Below are 14,643 nucleotides of genomic sequence, written 5' to 3'. Positions count from 1 at the left end.
GCTTGTCAGACTTGAAGGTTTATCTGAACCCTCTGGGATCTTGTTAGAATATGGATTCTGCTTCAGTAGGCTTGGGGGAGGGCCTGATAGTCTGTGTTTCTAACATGCTCATGTGATGCTGATGTTGCTAGTCTGTGGATCACATTCCGACCAGCAAGATTTATCAAAATGGATTTATGAAGTCCAATGGGAAGTTAAAGTGACTGACATTGAGGTTGATATCAGTGAGACAGTTTGCCTGAGCTTCTCAGAGATGAAGTGAGCTGCGTCATAGGTGTAGTTCATTCACTGCTGACCTGTGATACATGCAGTAATTCAGAGGTGGAGCTAGATGTGCATTTTCTCATATCCATGGAGGCAAGTTAACCTTGACTAGAAGTAGGTAGAGCATTTAAGCATTATTGGTTAGATAGGTTCCTGGGGGGAGAGACTGAGTCTGTACAGCGAGACCACTAAGCACAGATGTTTTAGAGGGAATTCACTCACTGAAAACATAACCAAATTAGATGATTGCTAATGTTCTCTTTGGCCTTGTAATGAGTTTTTATGTCAAACTCTAACTCTATCTTAGTGTGATAATCTGAGATCTATATGGTGTGCGTCTAAGCCATATTACTAAGCAGAAATATCAGAATTTCCTAAGAGTTTTAAAAGGAAACCATTCACTGTATTCACAGTCATGTTCACTTCTTTGCTCTGTAATCATAATATTACTATTATTCTCTTTCTCTCTCTCTCTCTCTTTCTCACACACACACACACACACACACACACACACACACATGCACACACACACCTGCTTGCTATTGTGTACCTGAATTATGCTGTTCCTTTAATTTATTATTACCAGTAGTTTTTGGGACCTGAAACGGTCATGGTAATTTGTTCACTTACAGTTTCTCAGAAGTTTTCAAACTTTTGCCTTCTAAGTTACTGGGGAATGTCAACAGATAGGGCATTGTTACTGACCACAAATACATTCTTCTTTGTATCCTCAGCTTTCACACAGCTGTAATGTTGCAAGAAAAAAGTGCCTATTTATGGAAATGTGTTTTCTGTCCTCCTGCTGAAACTTAAAGGCTTATTTTAAAGTATTTCTAGAGCTGCCACCTGTTAAACGATAGTGATCTTATGCTTTGTAGATATTTTTATCATGAAAGAAGATAAGCTAGAAAAATAAAGTACATTGGATGTTGGAAAATGTCACAGACATTTTGAATCCTGCTTGCATTGAGCCCGTGGACCCTCCTATTCTGGCCAGCCTTCAGGAGTGCCTGTGAGCACAAAGGAATGGCATGTATTTATACTTGTGTAAATAAGATTCTGTATATTTGCCACTGGGAACATGCAGGCAGCCCTTTTATGGTCAACAAGGGGTTTTCCCTCTGGCCTTTAGGCAGACCACAGGGCTAGGTGCCCAGGAGTGTATTTTTGCTATCAAACGGTATAATGGTTTCAGCTGGCTCCCTTTTATGAAATCTTAGAAATGGTTTTGTTATACTTGCCTTTATTCATTAATAAGTCATTCAAGGACTTATGAAGGGTTTTATGTTAAAAATCCAATTTATATAATTTATTTACTTATTTATTTTTAAACTTATTTTTTAAAATTCAAGTTAGTTAAAATACAGTGTCATATTGGTTTCAGTAGAATTTCGTCATTCATCTCATACATATGACACCCAGTGCTCATCCCAGCAAGTTCCCTCCTCCGTGCCCATCACTTGTTAGCCCATCGCTCAACCCACCTACCTTCTGGCAACCCCCAGCCTGTTCTCTGTATTTAAGAGTCTCCCGGGGAGCCTGGGTGGCTCAGTCGGTTAAGCGTCCGACTTCGGCTCAGGTCACGATCACACAGTTCGTGGGTTCGAGCCCCGCGTCAGGCTCTGGGCTGACAGCTAGCTCAGAGCCTGGAGCATGCTTCTGATTCTGTATCTCCTTCTCTCTCTGACCCTCTCCTGCTCATGCTGCCTCTCTCTCTCTCTCCCAGAAATAAATAAAACATTAAAAAAAAAAAGAGTCTCCCATGGTTCCCCTGTCTCTCTGTTTTTATCTTATTTTTCCTTCCCTTCCCCTATGTTCATCTGTTGTGTTTCTTAAATTCCACATATGAGTGAAATCGTATGTTATTTGTTTTCTCTGCCTGACTTATTCCGCTTAGCATAGTACACTGTAGCTCCATCCACATTGTTGCAAATGGCGAGATTTCATTCTTCATGATTGTTGAGTAATATTCCATTGTACACATACACCACATCTTTATCCATTCATCAGTTGATGGATATTTGGCCCTTTCCATAATTTGGCTATTGTTGATAGCACTGCTATAAACATTGGGGTTCATGTACCCTTTTGAATCAGCATTTTTGTATTCTTTGGATAAATACCTAGTAGTCCAATTGCTGGGTTGTAGGGTAGTTCTGTGTTTTTTTTTTTTTTTAAGTCACCTCTATTTCTGTTCAATTTTTAGTTTTGTTATTAGGTTCTGCCTGCAAAATAATGGTACTTTATTTATTTGATCAGATCTTATGTTCAAAGTTGCTGGTGTCCCTTTAAGAGATATATGGTATACTTAAGTAACTTCAAAATTTGTCTTTGATGAAGAGCCTTATGCATTCACATATCCAAAAAATTATTAAGCAATTTGAAAGTTGAAAAGATAATGGATAATTTTAGAAAACATAATTGAGCAAACACCTATTTGATATTTTGTTTTGATATGACATTTTTTTAAATAGCACTTAGTATTAATGTTGATTTTTAAATGTTTATTTATTATTGAGAGAGAGGAGACCAAGTGCAAGGCGGAGGGCAGAGAGAGAGGGAGACACAGAATCTAAGGCAGGCTCCAGGCTCTGAGCTGTCAGCGTAGAGCCTGATGTGGGACTCGAACTCAAGAACTGCTAGATCATGACCAGAGCTGAAGTCAGATGCTTAACTAACTGAGCCACCCACGTGCCCCTATTCATGTTGATCTTAGTAACATTTTAAAACTCATTAATTCTAGAAGATGACAGAGCTAATGATAAGCTACTTTCTTTCCCTTGAAAGATGGTTGGATGTCCAGCTTTGAATCCAAGATTTTCTCTCAAACTACAGAGTAGTTTGTTGAGAGGCATCAATTTTTATGACTATTAGCCCCTCATCTTGTCCATTTTCTCATTTGTAAGGGAATAACTTTATTTTTAGTCATTTTCTATAAGTTATTCAACTACATGAAAAATGTTTCAAATAGCACTGTTTTTAAACTTATCTTTCACTCATCTCAAAGATTTCTGTCCATCCCTTCAGATCTTGGCTCAATAGTCAGTACATTAGTATAACGCTCCCTGTTCATTCACTCTTCAGTACTCATTGAGAATCAGCTGCGTGCTCGGCCATTTGTCTTCAGTCTTCTTGGTCTCAAGATCCTTTTATATTTGTGAAAACTATTGAAGATGCCAAGGAGCTTTTGTTTGTGTGAATTATATTTGTTAATGATTATCATATTAGAAATTAAGACTGAGGAAGTATAAACATTTATTTATCCATTTAGAAATAGCAAATTCATTTAAAAATAGCAGTGATAAATATATTAACATTAACATAGCTTATGAAGACAATAATTATATTTTCCAGCATAAAAACAGTTGGTAAGAAGAGTGGCATCATTTCACAGTTTTTGAAAATCTTGTTAGTGTCTGGCTTGCTGGAAGACATAAATTTTCATATCTGCTCCAGTGTTCACCCTACTGTGCTGTCATGTATTAAATGATCTCAGTAAAACTTGACTGCACACTAATGGGAAAATAGTTTTGACCTCAGAGACCAACACAAGGGCCTTGTGGACAGACTCCCAGAGGTTCATGGAGCACACTTTGAGAACCTCTGGTCTAGGGTGTAGACCAGTGTATAAAGAGATACCAATCCCGACTCTTGTGAACCTGAAGTTTATTCTCGAATACTGAGCAATTTTCCTTCTTATCTAGTGCTTTTAACTTTTTGACTAAAGTTTCGAAAGTGGCAGAGATTCTTTGTTTTTGATTCTTACTCATTGGTTTATTTTTCTGTTTTACAGTATGAAACATTTCTTGAGTGAATGGATAAAATTAACTCTTCATAATGTTGGATATATGTTTTCTAATCCTATATTTAGGGTATTTGCTTTATTAGCATAGACATGGTATGATTCCATAATCTTAAGGAAGACTGGCTTAAGTCTCCCCAGATTAAATGTGTGCTTTAAGCTTTTTCAGGGTACCTGGGAATATATACTTAAGTACTTGTTTAGGAAGGAAGGGATATTCAAACTAGAAAACAATTGATTTGGTGTAATAATGGGATGGTTTCTGTAACAGTTTAGTGACTACAAATCAATAATTTGACTCCTTAAAAAGTGTACTGTTATTTTTAATTATTTTTTTAAAAAGTTTATTTATTTATTTTGAGAGAAAGAGAGAGAGATGGAGAGAAAGAATCCCAAGTAGACTCCATGCTGTCAGCACAGAGCTGGACTGGAGCTTGTTCTCATGAACCTTGAGATCTTGACTTGAGCCAAAACCAAGAATGGGACGCTTAACTTACTAAGCCATCCAGGAGCCCCTAAATGTGTATTTTCAGTTATTTACATTTTCACCATTATAAAGGCCTTTCATATGTAAAGTAACTATCTGAATTGTTGTTAATTATTTTAGATGTAATGAGAAAATCCAATCTTTTTTCTATGCATGTGATTATAAGTAAGGAACAGTGCTTCTAGAAAGTTGAGTTGCAGACTATCTGAAATTGCCTGCCAGATTCCAGCAAGCAATTTTCTTTCCAGTAAGCCACTAACAGCTTTATATGTTGTACACCCTAGTGGCAGTTCCATTTTTACTCTGTACTCTGTTTTCTGTCTACATGAAACTGGTATCCATGTTAACAGTGTTGTATCATATGGGTTATATCTAAGAAGTAATGTTTGTAGAGGAAGGATCAGAGGTAGGAATCAAAATTACTACATAGTAAGTGCTTAGAATTAATATTTCTTAGAAGGATGTGTTAATTCCATTTCTTCTTGAAGATGTGTTGATTTCTTAACAATTTTTTGAGAGGTATTTTATTTTAAAAAGGTACAATTTACATATACAATGATACAACATTTTCTTCATATATTTCATTTGGCTCATAAGACAGCTCTGAGGTGAATTCCTCATTGCCATTTAAATGAAAAATACCTTTTCTTATATATGAGATTTGTATAGACTCATCCTTTCAAGCCCTTTTTATGAGCCTAATTTTATTTTTTAGGTTTATGAGAGAAGATCCAGTGTGTGAGAATAAGGCCTTGCTGATTATAGGATTTTCTTTCATGTAGGGTTGAACTTGCTTGTTATTTCTTGTTTCTATATATGACTCATTGAGTTATTTTTCTAGTGAATTCACATTGTTCATGATGTCATAGTATTACAAGTTTATGCACATGTTGTTGTATGATATAATTTAAGACAATATTTGGAACCAGAGAACAAACACAACTTTAATTTTTTTAAATGTTTGTTTATCTTTGAGAGAGAAACAGAGACAGAGCGTGAGCATGAGAGGAGCAGAGAGAGGGGAAAGGTAGACACAGAATCCAAAGCAGGCTCCAGGCTCTGAGCTGTTAGCACAGAGCCTGATGTGGGGCTCAAACTCATGAGCTGTGAGATCATGACCTGAGCTGAAGTTGGATGCTTAACCAACTGAGCCAGCCACTTGCTTCCAAAACAAATGTAACTTCAAAGAGGTGATGTAGTAACTACAGTAGAGGTTGGAGTAGTGTATGTGGCTTGGCGTATCTTTGAGCCTAAATAATGATAGACAAATTAAATATCAAATGATCTGTAATTAATTAATTATATAGGCCTGGATTTTATTCATCTGAAGGCTGAAACAGAAGCCATTAATTATATGGTTTGGACAAATTTGTGGGCTGTACTGAATCTCAAATCCCAGATCCTGAGGGGTTGTATCCGGTACTGGCTTTGACATTTATTTAACAGAAAAATCTAATATTTGATAGTAATGCAGACATTACCTCAAATCAAATTTGTTTAAAAAATTTTCAAACTGTGATACCTATTCTAGTATCATCGCATAAATGATGCTTATATTAGTAGTTTACTTATATGAGAAAGCATTAAATATACAGACCATTTATAATTTCCAGATTTTTTCTTTTGATAAGAATGTCTAAAATCTACATGCGATAGCTACCCTTAACACTGTTACATAGCTTTTATAACTTCTATGTATGAATATTTCTACATTTCAAATTATTTTTTACAAAAGTGAGATCTCATATATATGTTATTTTTCTGATTGAAGTGTAGCTGACACACAATGTTACGTTTCTTTCAGGTGTAGAACGTAGTAATTTGGCAAGTTTATATGTTATGCTGTGCTCCCCAGAAGTGTAGCCACCATCTGTCACCATACAACACTATTACAATATCATTGACTGTATTCCCTGTGCTTTACCTTTTATCCCTGTAACTTATCCATTCCGTAAGTGGGAGCCTGTACTCCCATTCCTCTCCACCTGTATTGCCCATCCCCTGCCACCTCCCTACCCTCTGGCCACCATTAATTTGTTCTCTATATTTATGGGTCCGTTACTGCTTTTTGTTTGTTTATTCATTTTTTTTCTTTTAGATCCCACATCTAAGTGAAATCATATGGTATTTGTCCTTCTCTGTCTGACTTACTTCACTTACCCTCTAGGTCAGTCTATGTTGTCACATTTGTGTGTGTATTATATGTCTCCCACATCTTTATTCATCTCTCACTGGACACTTCTGAGAAAGGCTTAATATCAAAAATATATAAAGAACTTATATCACTTTACACCCTCCAAAAATAATCTAGTTAAAAATGGGCAGAGGACCTGAAAAACACTTGCCAAAGAAGACATCCAGATGGCAAACACACACATGAAAGGATGCTCACTCCCACTAATCTTCAGAGAAATGCAAATTAAAACCACAATGGGGTATCACCTTACACCTGTCAGAGTGGCTGCAATCAAAAAGACAAGAAGTTGGCAAGGATGTGGAGTGAAAGGACCCCCTCTGCACTGTTGGTGGGAATGTGCAGCCACTGTGGAAACAGTATAGGGATTTCTCAAAAAAATTAAAAATAGAAATACCATATGATCCAGGAAGACTGGGTGTTTACCCAAAGAAATAAAAACATTAATTTAAAAACATAATATTTTAAATTATAACACCCTTATGTTTATTGCAGCATTATTTACGGTAGGCAAGATATGGGAGCAACCTAAGTGTGCATCGGTAGATAAATGGATATGTTATTTTTTAACCTGATTTTTTTCCAATCTATTGTCATTCTCTTTCTGGATAAACACTTGCTTGTGATTGTCAGTGATTCCTAAAATATTTTGTGTTATAATTCATTTGATATTCTACATAAATCTATGAAACATCTCTTTCCCCCATAAGAGTGCATATAGAAGAAAATATCGTATAAAGTTGTATACGATACAGGGTCTTAAGACCATGAATCTCTGAATAAGAAACATTGATCATATCATCATTCTTTTTAAAAAAAATTTTTTATGTCTTTATTTTGAGAGACAGAGACAGAGAGTGAGCGAGGGAGGGGCAGAGAGAGAGGGAGACACAGAATCTGAAGCAGGCTCCAGGCCCTGAGCTGTCAGCACAGAGCCCGACATGGGGCTCGAACCCCCAGACTATGAGATCATGACCTGAGCCGAAGTTGGACAGTCAACTGACTGAGCCACCCAGGCGCCTTGATCATATCATCATTATTAACTGCTTCATAGTATTCCCACCAGTGGAACATGGTTTAAGTGGTGGCATACTGTTAGACTTTAAAATTACTTATTTTTTAATGTTTATTTATTACTTATTTTGAGAGAGAGAGCAAGGGGATTTGGGGAGAGAAAGTCCCAAGCAGGCTTCATGCTCAGTGCAGATCTGGGCTCAAGGCTCAGTCCTTCTATCCTGGGATTGTGGCCTGAGCTGATATCAAGAGTCCACTGCTTAACTCACTGAGCCACCCAGGCTTCCCCTAAGATTGTTTTAAATTTGACTCATAAGCTACTCCTCAGTGAACACTTTGGTTATAAACATATTTTTAGATATATATTTTTTTCTATTTCATTAGAATGACTTCCAGAAGGTTGAATTATTGGATCAAAATTTTGCTTTTTTCAATATGTTTGCTATATATTACCCTATTGCTTTAAAAAAGCTATACAAATGTCTTTTCATAAGAACTATGTAAGAGTACCGTTTTACTTTATTTGGTATAATGCCTCTAATATTTGCCAACCTGATATGCAAATGTAATATACTGATTTATAATTAATAAATGTAGTGTATCAATATTAAATGTCATCTTAAAATTTAGAAGGATTTTCAGGTCCTGGTTTTGTTAATCAGGTAATGGATTGTAAAATTCCTTGGTCATTGTCATCTTGAAGGAAAGAATTCAGTTGAGTCCATAGATAGAATTAAAGCAGCAAAGGTTTTATTTAGTAAAGCGAAGGTACACTGCAGAGAAGTAAAGGAAGCAGACCGGCCCAAGGTTAGGTAACAGCCCTGCTGAGTTCTGCATTGTGTTTTCATGGGGGTCTATTTTGCCTCCTCCTCGCCATCTTGTCATTATTATAGCACCTTCTAGATCTGCCGTGGTTTCCTCTTCCAGCATTTTCCTTCATGTTGAGTGCCATCTTCCCAGGAGTGCGTAAGGGATACCCAAGGTGCAGAAGGGAAAGAGCAAGACCGCAATGCAAATCATATTCTAACAGCCTTGGAGTTGCTAGAGAACAAGGTTTTCCTTAAGTGTGCATGCTACAGTGTTGAGAAAATCCCTGTGGCCTGTATCTTTTGTTTATTGGGCTGTGCTAAGCCGCAGGAGGGATTGGTCTAAGGGAGTCAGTGGTCTCTGGGCAGAGACTGGGTGGCCCCGGGCAGTTTCCCATCTACTGTCCTCTCCTCTCTCCTGCTCGTGTGTCCATAACTGCCTATTCTTGCTGGTGCCTTCATCCTGCACTTGACAGCCTCCAGAACTGTGAGAAATAAATATTTGTGTAAGCCACCCAGTCTGTGGTACTTTTGTTATAGCAGCCTGAGGCGACGAAGACGTTATGATCTTAAAGCCCATAATGGCTCCTTACTCTCTAAGAACTTATCTTAGGTGACTTTTTTCCCACCAGGAATAAAACAGCTCCAGGAAGAAATTTGACTTTCAATAAATATTAGAGATTGTAGGGTCATAGAACATTCAGAAACTTATTCAGAGATTTTAGAGACTTAAAAAAATATTTAGTCCACTATGTTCCAATAGATGATTATGTCTTTCTTATTTTAAACTATCTAAGTGATGTTTTAGATTCTTCACTTTAGGTTTTATTGTGACGATTTGCAGAAGAAATAACTCATACTGGGTTCATGATGGAAAGGCTGTATGTAGCACTTCATCCAGCTCTGGACACAATCTTATGCACACTAATTCTTGAGAAACAAGAATTAAAAGCTTTAAATGATGATGTTTCCAAGAGTTGGAAGCCTTTTTCTCTTACTATGACCTTTTCTTGGGAGATTTCTTCCATGACTGTGGCTTCAATAACCATATATTTATTGCTAATTTTCAGATCTGTGTTCTGCACACATCTTGCTTTTGTCATTCAGACCGGACATACCCAAATGCCTGCTGGTCATAACTACTTGGATGTTCCCTTAACATCTCAATTTCAACATATTGAAAGTTGCTCTTAACTCCCATGCTTAATTCTTCTCGCAAAATTCCATTGTATAGGAATGTCTTAGCCCATTGGGCTGCTGTAACAAAAGTGCCATGGACTGGGTGGTATTTCTTACAGTTCTGGAGGCTGTGAAGTGCAAGATCAAAGCACCAGCAAGATTATGTATCTGCTGAGGGCATGCTTCCTTGTTCACAGACAGCTGTCTCTTCACTGTAACTTCACACAGTAGGAGGAGCAAGGGAACTCCCTTACAGCACTAATACTATCCATAGGGCTCCACCCTCATGCCTTGGGTCCCCCTTCCTGATAAAATCACACTGGATGTTAGTTTTCAGTATGTGAATTTGGAGGGAAACAATGTTCAGTCTGTAACAAAGGATATAATAACACTTTTCACCAAATTGTTTCCATCGGAAATCTGAATTCCTCATTCCCATCTCTATCCTTATATTTAAATGTTTTCCAGATCTATTGTTTCTGCCTCCTAGCTCTGTCTTAAATATTCCTTTCCAGCACCTCTGCAATAACTTGAGTTCTAGACAACATCATAGCCTCCCGGATTATGCAGTGGCCTCTAATTTGCCATTCCCCTGCCATTCATGTAGTCCATTCCATATGTCTTTTACGCCGCTGTCAGAAACGTCAGTCTCTTAAAATTCCTCTGTCAGTGGGAGTCCCTTCCGTGCCTCTATGCCGACCTCAGTTCTTGAGTTTGGCCAAGAAACTCAAGTAAGTAAGCATTGAATAGCAGTTAAAGGGAAAATACACTTTCAAGATGGGAGAGCGGACAGGCCCAGAGGTTCCAACTGTACTGGGGTTTAGGGGCGTCTTTTCTTTTTGAGTTTACATAGGTTATGAGTCATAGCTAGGGCGGTCTCCTGCTGAGGTTGCGTCCAATCATCTAAGAGACTCCTCCAACCAGCGGAGAGGGGATGTTTTGGCTCTGTATGGTAATTGTCAGAACTGTCCTGACAGCTCTGTGTGTGTGTGTGTGTGTGTGTGTGTGTGTGTGTGTGTGTGTATAAACAGCAATAAAACTGTATTCTGCTGTAGCTCTAGGTTACTGTAGAGCAGCGGTTATAGGGAAAGACACACGAGTGCTCCCTGGGGCTTCTTCCAGCCATGTGTGTTCCAGGGGTGGTTGGCGGTTTCTTGATTTCTGTCTTTCTAATGGTCAGAAAGTCCCATATTCTGCTTATATCTTAACTAATTGCCCATTCTATCACCTCCAAAAACTCTCCTTTGCTTTTTGGATAAAATCTGTGTTTCTCAGCATGGCTTTCAGTGTTTCAGTCTAGTCTTTCCTCTTCTGCCCTCCACCCTCCATTTACCTCATGGTCCTACTGCATGAAACAGAACTGCAGACTTGGAACCTCATGGCTTCTCATAGCTCTGCGTACCCTCTGCTGTCTTCCGGGGACACCGTTCCTCACCATGATGGCTTTAATTCTGGCCCTCTGTTCTGTGTTGCCTTGTCCACAAGGCCTTCCCCCTAAGTCTTTTGTGCCGTGTTAATGTGTTTCTCCTTCTTTTCATGGATCTTAGCCACATGTTTACTCAGTCGACATTTTGCTGTGTAACCTTCTGTCTTTTTTATTGTGGGCATCTACATTTCTGTTTTCACGAACATGGAATCATAGTGCATCCCCTTTATAATATGATTTTTCAATAAATAATGACATATTATGGGTATTAAGTAATTCGTCAAGAGCATTATTTTATTCATGGCATGCTGCTGTTCTTTTCAATTCATATTCTGTAATTCCTTCGGCCAGTTTTCTCTTGAACAATATATAAATTTTGACTCAAATTTTTGTGTCTCTCTAAGCAATGATACAGTGATTATCCTTTTTACCTTAAACTTATTTTAAAGCACTTAAAAGCCATTTCTCATTTTGGTTAGCATGTTTTTAGTGCTAGTAGAGCTAAACATTTTTCTTCATATATTTGTGGCCAGTTGCATTTCTCTTTTGGTTGAGTACATCTTCACACCCTTGATCCATTTTCCTGTTGGTCAACATCCCTGCTGTTACTGGAGGGGTCCCGGCAGGAAACAGATGGAAACTTAATAATGAAGAAACTTTGAAAATAAAAATATACGCATGTGAACATAACTTCATAAAGATAATCCAGTTTTTCAAAGAAGAGCTTTATTGATAATGGTGGAATCGTTTTACATTTTTGAAATTTTCTTAGCATCTGACATCATGGAAGATCCCTAGATGTTCATTTCTGCTCCTGCATTCGGTCTCTTGTGATATCATACCGTGTTGGCACTGACAAACTTCACTGTAGCCTCAAGAGAGAATGAACATGCAAAATGCAGAATGTATGGTAACATTATCTTGACAATAACTTTGATATCACGGACCCCTTGAAAAGGACTTGGGAATCCCTGAATCATACTTTGAGAGTCATTAAGGACAGGGATTTGGAGGAAGAGGTCACCTGACTAGAAAATAAATGAGACAGGATATAGAAGAAATAAATAGCCCAGGCTTTCCCTCCTTTTGCCCTTTGTACTTCTGCCAGTGCTTTGCTTTGACCAAACCCAGCCAGTTGCTGGAGGGCAAGGGAGCCTGGTCTGGTAGCCTGTCAAGGTCAGCTCCCTGAAGGCACAGACAGAGGCAGAGAAGGGTGCAGAATGATGGAGGAACAACCAGCTCATTCTCTGCCTTTCTTTGTACTGAAGGATAAAATAAAGAACAAAAAGCTGAGTGCTGGCATTGGTACATCCAAAAGAAGGGGTGGAAGCTGTTGTCGTATTGTTGTTGTTGCTATTTTGGACACAGCAAGCACAGTAAGCCACTTGTTAGACCAGTTAGGAGTAAGAGTTCCTGGGAGCACAGGGTGAATCAAATAAAAACGTTAAAAATAAAAGAGAGTATTAGTTCATTCCCCCTTTCTTGAATAGGAGTGAGTTGGGGGGGGTGGTAGAGGTTGTGGGAAGGAGGAGGATCTGAAATGTGGTGGAGATTGCCTTCCAACGATTCTCATTCGCACCCCCCATTCTCCAAATTCTCACTTATTCTTGAGATGCAGTCAAGGCTTGAAGTTCAGATACTCAAGGGAAACAATTCAGATCCTGGAGAAACTAAAACCAGATACTTTTGAAGCTCAGCCTACAGATAGCTCAGCTATCTATCTATAGCTAATAGATATATCCGACTGTGATCGAAAGTCACGTAGCTCATAAATAAGCCGGGCATGTTTGGTGTTGACTCCAGCCAAAAAACAAGGTGGTAATTTATATTTTAATACTAATCTCCAATGACTTGATGTCTCTGTGTTTCACATAATAGGAAAAGGAAAGGTTCTGATTTGTAGTTACACCTTGCTAATCGTATTTCCATTCTAGCAACTGTGAGTTTGCATTTTAAAGTTTTACAAAGTGAGTGCCTGACATTTTAATTTCTTTATGAGTAAAGACCCGCATTTTTTAAAATGGTGTATTACTGTTGTTCATGTCGGACTGTAAAATCCAACATACACAACCAGTTCTTGTAATTCATGGTAGTTATGTTCTATAACGTCATTACAAACGTGGAATTCGTGCAGACTGAACCATTGCTCCTCGAGGACATACAGGAGGGTCAAGTTTCTTCGAGCCCTTGGTCACATTTTCATCAACTGATAAGTAGAAAAACTTGTGTTGTATGTACTTCTGTTTAAAGACACCTTATGTAATATTATTGTTGAATCGTGGACACTGAATTCATAGCCAACAGCGCTGCAACTCATGCCTGAACAAAGCTTACCTAGCACACGTATTTTCTCTGAAAGGCAGCAGTGTCTCCTCCCTGTGCCTAGGAGCATTGGACAGCACTACAGTGGTATGTGTGGGGGCTTTTTAAACAGTGAAATCAGAAAAATGCAAAAAACAGGGCACTGCATGCACTGTGAAAGGGACGCTTTATGTTCATTGAGTGAGCTGAAACAAGAAGCTGGGAATGTGCACCTTGGATGGTTCCAAGATTTCACAACTGCACATACACTTGTCCATGAGTGACCGCAAAAGTGCTGCATGTGGATTCTGGGGTTACAAAGGACTTTTAGCCAGTAGGCAAATTAGCAAATATGGAATCCATGAAAGATGAGAATCTAGTATGGTAGGTTTTCCTATTATATTAAATACACGAACAGCATTCCGTTTTATAGAAGGACATGGAGCAAATATCTAGTGCTGTCTACTGTGGGCCAGCATTTCCTTAGCTTTCTTTCATTTAGGTCTGTAAGCAAACCCATGAATTAGCAAAGATGAGGCAGCTCGGTCTCCAGAGAAGTTATGGAACGTTCCCAGGGTCTCTCGCTGGGGTACAGAGGGGCAGGGCTGTCTGACTTGACCAGGTGACAATTATGAACAAATATTAACTCATTTCACACTTTTTCTTTCACTCTTTGAGTGCAAATACAGTGTGCCATTTCTGGGTTCACTTCCTTTAACTAGATAAAGTAAATATTATGCTTGCCTGGATATCTGAAAGCTAAACCTGAGAGCGTTCATTTATAATTTTTTCAGTGTTGTCCTTAGAAATGTAAATTGTACAAAATGTGAAGTTCAATTTAACACAGTCAGTCAGACTCCTTCTCAAAACAGACTCTTTGGCATATTAAAAGCTGCTAATAATAGATTAAATTAGCATTACATTAGTAAGTAAATATACCACTCTCACTTCTTTTATTTATACATTTTCTAAAACAGCGCTATTTTTAAACCAAATGATATACTTTAGGTGTCATGACTAGGTATTGTAAGTGCTTTTTAAATGTTGCTGTAATATACTTTTTCTGAAGAACGTATGGACCAATTTTCAAGGGAAAGAAAGTTCTTAAAAAAAGATTAAAGCATATCGTACCACCTGCGAGTTTTCTGTTCAACAGATATAGTTAAAAAA

At 38.1% G+C, this 14,643-nt stretch overlaps 1 protein-coding gene across 2 annotated transcripts in view; it reads left to right on the top strand.

Moving 5' to 3' along the window:
• The window catches only part of PDGFC (platelet derived growth factor C), a 191,516-nt gene that overhangs the window by 29,797 nt on the left and 147,076 nt on the right, over window positions 1–14,643 (top strand). The window lies entirely within an intron of this gene.

This window comes from Crocuta crocuta, unplaced genomic scaffold, assembly GCF_008692635.1.
Source record: "Crocuta crocuta isolate KB4526 unplaced genomic scaffold, BGI_CrCroc_1.0 scaffold591, whole genome shotgun sequence".
In the NCBI taxonomy this organism is placed as follows: domain Eukaryota; kingdom Metazoa; phylum Chordata; class Mammalia; order Carnivora; family Hyaenidae; genus Crocuta; species Crocuta crocuta.
Note: the sequence above shows the minus strand (reverse complement) of the source record. Positions and strands in the feature narration are given on the sequence as shown.